The 7,909-nt window shown below is 34.2% G+C and overlaps 1 pseudogene; it reads left to right on the forward strand.

Moving 5' to 3' along the window:
- The first annotated feature begins 3,384 nt into the window (after window positions 1-3,384).
- Window positions 3,385-6,651, forward strand: LOC125198213 (annotated as a pseudogene).
- Window positions 6,652-7,909: the final 1,258 nt, after the last annotated feature.

Genomic DNA, 7,909 nt, shown 5'->3' on the forward strand with positions numbered 1-7,909 from the left:
AAAAGAATATTGTTTTTTCTTAGACACTTTAACATTAAAAATTCCAAGAAAAATTATATCTCATTGATACATTAGTGATGTCACATTTCTTTTTTTGACTCCCTTTGAAAAAATGATAAATAAATAATTAAAATGAGGAGGAGTAAAGTAAGAGATAAAATAATGTAATTAAGACTCTTTTCTATATTATTTTTCTCTTACTTTACTCTCTCTTCACTTTAACTATTTATTACTCTACCCGTCCAGTAAAAATTTGTGCACATTTCATTTTAATCATTCTATAAAAATTTGAGTATTTCCATTTATAGAAAGTTGTCCCAACTCATTAATTTATTTCAAATGTTCATATTTTTATGGGTGGAGGAGTATAATATTTTCAGAACAGTGAAAAAATAAATGTGCTAACGGCAATGAAAGTAATGTTACGGATGGAATTAATTTTAAAGAACTGAATGTATTAGCATTGTTTTTAATTTTAATGAAGACAATATCCTACTGTATTATTCATCGAATGTTTACAAACAAATTTAGGCATGTTTCATACAAAATGTTTTACCTTGTTTCAATTTAGTACAAAAATATTAAGTTTACATATTTCATACAAAAAGTTACATTAATATTTTAAATTAATACATTCCGTTAAATATTTTAAATACTGTTAGTTAGTTTATAATTTGTCCAACTTATCATCATAATAAAAGAATAATTAGAGATTTAATATAATTAATCACTCAAAAAATAACAATTAATATCAATTCTTCCAGGTAATTGATTGTGGTTTAAAAAATTTGTCTCTCAATATACTTTATTTTTTTATTGTATTCTTTATAGAACACAATATAAAATAAGTCCATATTTCGTCTTTACAAAATGGCAATTTGAGCAACGTCAATAGTCAATATTTAATTTTTTTACAAAAAGATTCAATATCGTTTTAATTGTATTCTCCATTGTTATATGAGAAATCTTGACAATAAAATGCAATTTGCTAATTTGATGGTGAAGAGTGATGATTTTTTCTATCGTGAGTAATAAAAATAATTATGTTTGAAATAATTAATGGAAAGTTTTAATTTAAATTTTTTTTGTACAAATTTGAAATTTTTTGTACAAATTTTTTAGAGTTAACGGAATGTATAATTTTAAACATTAAGTAAATATTTTATATAAAATATGTAAACTTAGTATTTTTATAGTATTAAATTGAAACAAAAGTACAATATTTCGTATGAAATATGTAATTATCCCACAAATTTACCATAATTGGTTTTGGACTAACGTACACGTAACATACGGATCGATAAAAATAAATTAAATTGGATAATGGATTATGTGTGCAATTAAAGGAATCAGATCCAGATTCCATGCCCAGTCCCCAACGTGAACTCAACTGATCGTCTTCACCGCGTTGACACTCAGTTCATTTGTTCTTTCAATTTCTCCATTTCGATTCCAATCCACAATCTCATTCAAATCCCCAATGAGATTCTGATTCCAACTTCATTTCCAATTGAGTTGATTTCTCCTCTTCTTCCGGCTAAATCCCCCAATTTTTGAAGAACAAAAACCGTCAATTTTCGCACGAGATCCAAAAGGAGAAGATCTATTTCCATGGCTCTTAGAAGGAGGCAGCAAATCGGAAGCCAGACGGCGGCTTATCCTTCACTTACGATTCTCCGCCGGCGCCCTCCGCCGACAGTTCTTCCTCTTCTTCTTCCGCCTCCTCGCTCGCCACTAAAGCTATTAGAGCGTCTTCGGCGTACAGGGAGTCGTCGCTGTCTTCTGTCTACGAACAGTCGGCTCTTTCTTCTCCGCGCGGTTCTGCTCCTTCCGCTGCTAATAAGGTGCGATTTTGGCGTTGCTATTTTTGAACTGAAGTTGTTCCCTCTTCTCTCTCTTCTTCTTTTAGATTTGAGTATATTGTTTTATAATAGCAAAATGTGTTTTTTTGTTACCTAATATGAGTGTACGGTGCAATGTTCCTCGGGGTTTGATGTTTTGTGCTTCTGAATGATGAATGTGAGATCAATTGACAACCTTTGTCGCCGGTACAATTGCATCTGCAGGGTTTGCATTTCCAATATGTTGTGGAATGTAGGATTTGCTCTAGGTTGGATATTTTCCCTGGATAATAATTTTAGTGACGCTATAGATAGATGAAGTGAGTGGGTATGACTTATGCATTCATGATAGACTCAAGCAAGTAATCTCGTTTCCAATCGATACTTGGTTGAATTCTTATAGAATGATCTGAACTGGGACACGTATGGAGAATACATGTTGGATTGGGAATTCCATTGAAATTTTACTGCCATGGTTGTATTTGGAAAGAAAGGTACAATTATGAAAATTTGTGGATCTTGGAATAAGCAAGAAACTTTTATCATAATATCATTTGATAACTTAACTTTGGTACATGCTTAAGCTAAGAGATTATGCAAGTGAGTTGATGGGTTTAAGGGTTTTGGTGCAAGGGTTGGATGGCCTTGGATTTGGTGGTAGGATGTGTTCTAGCCAAATATTTCCACTTTTCATCCTTATTCCTTGCCTGATGGTTGTTTTCTATAGTTATATAGTCTTATATAGGTAGATCCCACTATGGTTCCCAAAAGCACTCTAATACTCTGTAAATGTACCAAACCACCTTTTGTGATAGTAATACATTAAGTAACAAATTCTAACACTCCATACCCAAAAGTGGATTTACCTTAATTCTAGGCATTAGAAACTTTGTTAAGAGGTTGGTGGCTTAATTTTGATATTGAATAATCTATCTGAATGCACTCTTCCACCCATGCCAACCAGTTTCCTTCTCCGCTTTCTGTAGTACTATCTCTCCCCACTAAACTAAAACCTCTCTTTAATTTCTCTCTGTGTGTGTGTGTTTCAATTCAATGAATGATACATCATTACATTCTGTTATTATAATTTCAGAATTATATACTCCCGCCCACTCTAGTTGTAATTTTCCTTTTTGGGATCCCATTCTAGTAACACATTTTCTTTTGGGTGTCCATTCTAAGTGACACATTTCTTAAAGAAAACATAACTCTTACTTTATTCTCCACTAACTCAAAAATAACCTGCACAATATCCGTGAAAAAAAGAAATGCTCCACTTAGAGTGGGACAAAGGGGAGTATTAGTTAATATTGTATATGATTGAATTCGATTAAGCTATTGACTTGTTCTTGAAACCCACTTCATTTATATAGGTTAGTGAATTTTGATTTAACACAAACCTATATTGATTTGTAATATTATGGTGTTGTTGGAGTACTAGATTGAGGGTGAATCTCCGATCATCTTATACCTGCTGAAGTAATATTGTCAGTATTAAATATAGGATCCATACATCTATGACCATGCACCAAAGAAAGCATAAATGAATCTAAGCAAGGATTCTGGGGGACGCTTGTCAAAGCTAAGTCAATTATTGATGAAGATGATGATACAGCTCAGCAACACGAGACACCCACGAGGGACTAATTTTGAGTCATCTGATAGAAGCAAAAGGATCAGGTGTGAAAATTTTGCTTCAAAATTTCAGCAATCTGAACATACTGAATGTCACAAGCACATTAACTTTTTGAAGGACTGTGAAATTTATAACCTTGTTTTTAAAAATTTTCACTTTTCACATGACTCTTTTCGCAACTTATTTCTGTTCTCCTTTCTTCAGTACTATAGCACATATAATTCTACTGACAACCGTCGAAAAACTGAAAGGTCCTGGGATACAGAAGGGGCTAGATGCTATTGCTTCATCCCTTAATTATATTGGTGGCACTATTGGAAAATCTCTTGAGGTAGACTTTTGTTCTCTTTTTTTTCTGATTCACTGGCAAGAGTATGCTTTGTAATGTTATGTCTTTAACTCTAGTTTTATGCTTTGGTGGAATTTTATTGATAACTGTTCTACATAATTAATCAGACGGCTGCTGGTATCTTAAAACTACTTTTTTGCCATAAGTCACTCAAAATTAAACATTCACTCTACTTGGGTTTCAGGAGGGTATCACAGCCGTTGAGAACCGTACTGCAGGCTTAATTCAAGAGACTCGTAAGATTCAGATAAGAAAAAGAATAATAACTCTGGGTCACAAAACCAGGTGTCAAATTTTGACAGCCTGAGACGACAACCTTTGCAACAGAGTCATGTGCAACCTGAGAATCACAGTACAGTCGAAATACAGCTGAAGGCATCTCGCGGCGTAAGGTTGCAACTCTGTAGTGTTAGTTTTAGAACACGAGAAATTTTTAAGCTAACACAATTTTTTCCTTTATGCTATTTTGTCTAGTCCTGCATTTTAACCAATGATGCACACTATAATCTCTGCCGTATTAATAAAACTTTTACAGTGGTATCTAATATTAATGGAATTATGTTGATTATACTTATTCAATAACTTGTATGAAACGTATGTTGTGTTCAAGATACGTTGGATGCTTATTCAGTTAGAATGCAAGAATGATTTATAGAGATTATTGCTTGTATTATGAACACATAATCGAAACAAGTTATGCTTGATCAGAGGAAACAACATAGAGAAAGAATACATTTAAAGAGAGCTTGTATTGGTCTCCCGATAGCCTCATGTGAACTCTTAATTTATTATACCATTCCTACTGGTGGAACTGGCAAGTTCAAGGGAACCCTGCAATAAAAAATGGGTTTAAAACACTATCTTATTTTAACTTTGTCACAAGATGAGTAATCAGCATCTTCTCATTTTCCTTCTAATCTTGTGTCTGCCTCTGTCATGTCAGATTGCTTCTCTTTTTGAAATTTCTGATCAGAAATCCATCTGCATTCTGCACTCATTTGTGCGTGTGTCATTGGTTGCCTTTATGCTTGTCAGGTCTTCCACACAACTTGTTTTGGTGGTAATGTGAAGTATATAGTATATATTGTTGGTCACTAGAAGCATCTGATCCATCTAATTTCATGAAGCTGCTACTTACTGTTTGGAAATCAGAATTTTGGTAATATTTATTAGATGCATGATAGTCTCTGTTCCAAACTCTCAGGTTGCAAGTGCAATGGCTGCTAAAGCAAAACTTCTAATGAGAGAGCTGAAGACAGTCAAAGCTGATCTTTCTTTGCGAAGGACCGATGTGCCCAGCTAGAAGAAGAAAACAGAATGCTTAGGGAAAGCCAGTGAAAAAGGAGACAACACAGATGATGATGACTTGGTAAGTAATCTCTTGCCAAAAGAAGGATATCCACCCTCTAAGGAGGGGAGGAAGGTTTAAAACTTAAATAATGAAGATTTAAAATCTGAAAACCTTGACCTTGGTCAGTGTCATTTGTCCCTTTTTTTGAAATCCTCCTCCGTGGTTTTTTCATATCCAAATCATTTTATCAAATGCCTCTGTCAATTTCCCAAACATCATGATGGATCGAGCTATCATCCTTAATTTTATTTCGAACTCTCATGTTTGAAGATATCAAAGGATGTGTATATTTTATGTGCGAATATGTGCTGTATCCAGTATATTTGATGTTTTGCGGACAATTTGTCAAAGTTCTTGAACCATAAACAACTATATTAAAATCTTGTTGGAGCTCAAAAACAAATAAAATTCACAACATATTTGTATCTTGTAGGGCCTCTACCTTTTGTTAGTCAGTTGCTTACCAGAAATAGAAATATCATTTGTTGGGCCAAAATCTGAAGTTTCCTAATTCCTTACACAATTATGTATCTGAGAGTCTAGTTACTGTTGCCCGAAGTTTCATCATTTAAAAGTGATGGTGATATTTTTATTTTACTTGAAAATCGGTGATGTTACATATATTTGTTTACAGCGCTGTATAGGGTGCTTTGTTTTGATGCCTTGTTAAGTTTTAACCACAATATTCACAGCAGCTTAGGTGTTTGTAAACTTCACATTCCCTAATCCATCATATATTAAAAGGGGGTGGTTCATTCAACTGCTAGTACAGATTTGTTCTGGATTTATAAGTACGTAATTAACAAGTGAGTTGCAATATTGTTTATCAGATAAGGCTCCAACTCGAGTCCCTTTTGGCTGAAAGCTCGACTTGCCCAAGAGAATTCCGTCTACGCAGGAGAACCGTTTTCAAAGGGGAGATTGTCGAATACCATCAACTTACTATGCAGGATGTTGTGTATTTTGATGAAGGTAGTGAAGAGGTCACGGAAGTCTACCCCATCAAGTTAACCACAGCCACAAATACACAACCTCGTCAATCTCTCCAACTCCAACAGTTCCCCATGGGGCAATGTCCAAAGCACAGCAGCATGTCTCTCTCAAAACTTCCCCATCCGAAGAGCTCCAAGAGGCTCCACAAACTATTGGCGTGACCAACCCGTATGTTCAGATGCCTTGAGAAGATGTTAGAAAAAGTTGAATGGATCTCAGCTACGCGTTCTCATCCTATCCATTTATAAATGTAGTTGAGTTGATCTCAGTCTCTCATTTTTGTGAATTTGGATTTTTTTTGGTTTTATTTCTGTAAATTATTGTATTTCTGATGATCTTCCTCTCATTTGAAGCGCCTAATATGCTCCGATGATTTACTTGGTTTTATTTCTTCTTTTTCCTATAGAGAGAAACTGGTCCAACACTTGTAAGCGTGTCTACTTTTTATGACATTATGAAATTGGCGATTGGGAACTGTAAATTTATATCTTCATCTTGATGAAGCAACTGTAATTCTGCCTACTCTACTTATCTTGCATTCTGTACTGAAATGATACTCCCTCTATTACAAGTCCACATTTAACATAAATATGGGTTTTATGAAATATAGTAAAAAGGAGGTGTGAAAAGGTCGTGGAAGGTGGCTCCTACTTTTGTATACTACTCGTCCTTAAAATAGAAAGCTATTTTCGTTTCGGTTGTCCTTACAATTATAAATTTTTCTAAACGTTATATTTTTGGACATGGACCTATAATCCATGACACTCTTTCCACTACTTTTTCTCTTCTTGTATGTTACTTTATCTATTTTTCTCACATTCTCTATAACTACTTTCTACGATTAAAAGCACTATGTTGTTCCAAAAAAATTTATTTTGAAGGACGGAGGTAGTATTAGTATTACGATGAAATGTGAGTGAAATAAAATTGGTGGGATGTGGGATTCATTACCATAAATGGTAAAAAGTAAATGCGACTTTTATTGGTGGATGGACGAAAATGGAAAAATGGGACCTTATTGGTGGACGAAGAGAGTAATATTTTCAGTTTACATGCATGGTGGTGTGGGCCCAAATGAATTATTTAATAATTTTGCCCTTTTAAAAAAATTATAGGGGTTGGAGTAATCCAGATGCCCTTCGATGTTTTGTCTTGACATGTTGACAAGTTTTACATCTTTCAACATAAGCTGCAAGGTTCCTTTACATATTCAGCCACCAAAACATCATTCTCAAGTTTTTATACATTCCTAGGATGAGTAGTGTATGTCCGTGCAATGAGCTTCACCTATAATTTCTTTACCAATTTATCTTCTCAAGGCACGCAAATCCTGATTTCATACATCAACGCATCATACTTGGGGCTCCATTCCTATTTTTTCCTTTATTTTCTCGAGATAGACATCTTTATGTTGAGCTTCAATGATTCGACCATACAAGTGAGGCTTCATTATCAATGTAGCTATACGTGTACTTGTGCTGATGATATGTTCTTGTTTAGTTATCAAAGAACCCAATTATACTCAGTTCTTTTGGTTAGCGCATCGAAACAACGTTTGCTTTTCTTGCATGGTATTGAATGTTACAGTCGTAATCTTTGATTAGCTCCAATCATCTCCATTGTCTCATATTGAGCTCGTTTTGATCGAACAAATACTTTAAACACTTGTAATCTAAGTAAATAAAACATTTTCCGGCATACAAATAATGTCTCCAGTTTTTAATGCATCTTGGTCATCA

This window comes from Salvia hispanica, unplaced genomic scaffold (assembly GCF_023119035.1).
Source record: "Salvia hispanica cultivar TCC Black 2014 unplaced genomic scaffold, UniMelb_Shisp_WGS_1.0 HiC_scaffold_1295, whole genome shotgun sequence".
Taxonomy (NCBI): domain Eukaryota; kingdom Viridiplantae; phylum Streptophyta; class Magnoliopsida; order Lamiales; family Lamiaceae; genus Salvia; species Salvia hispanica.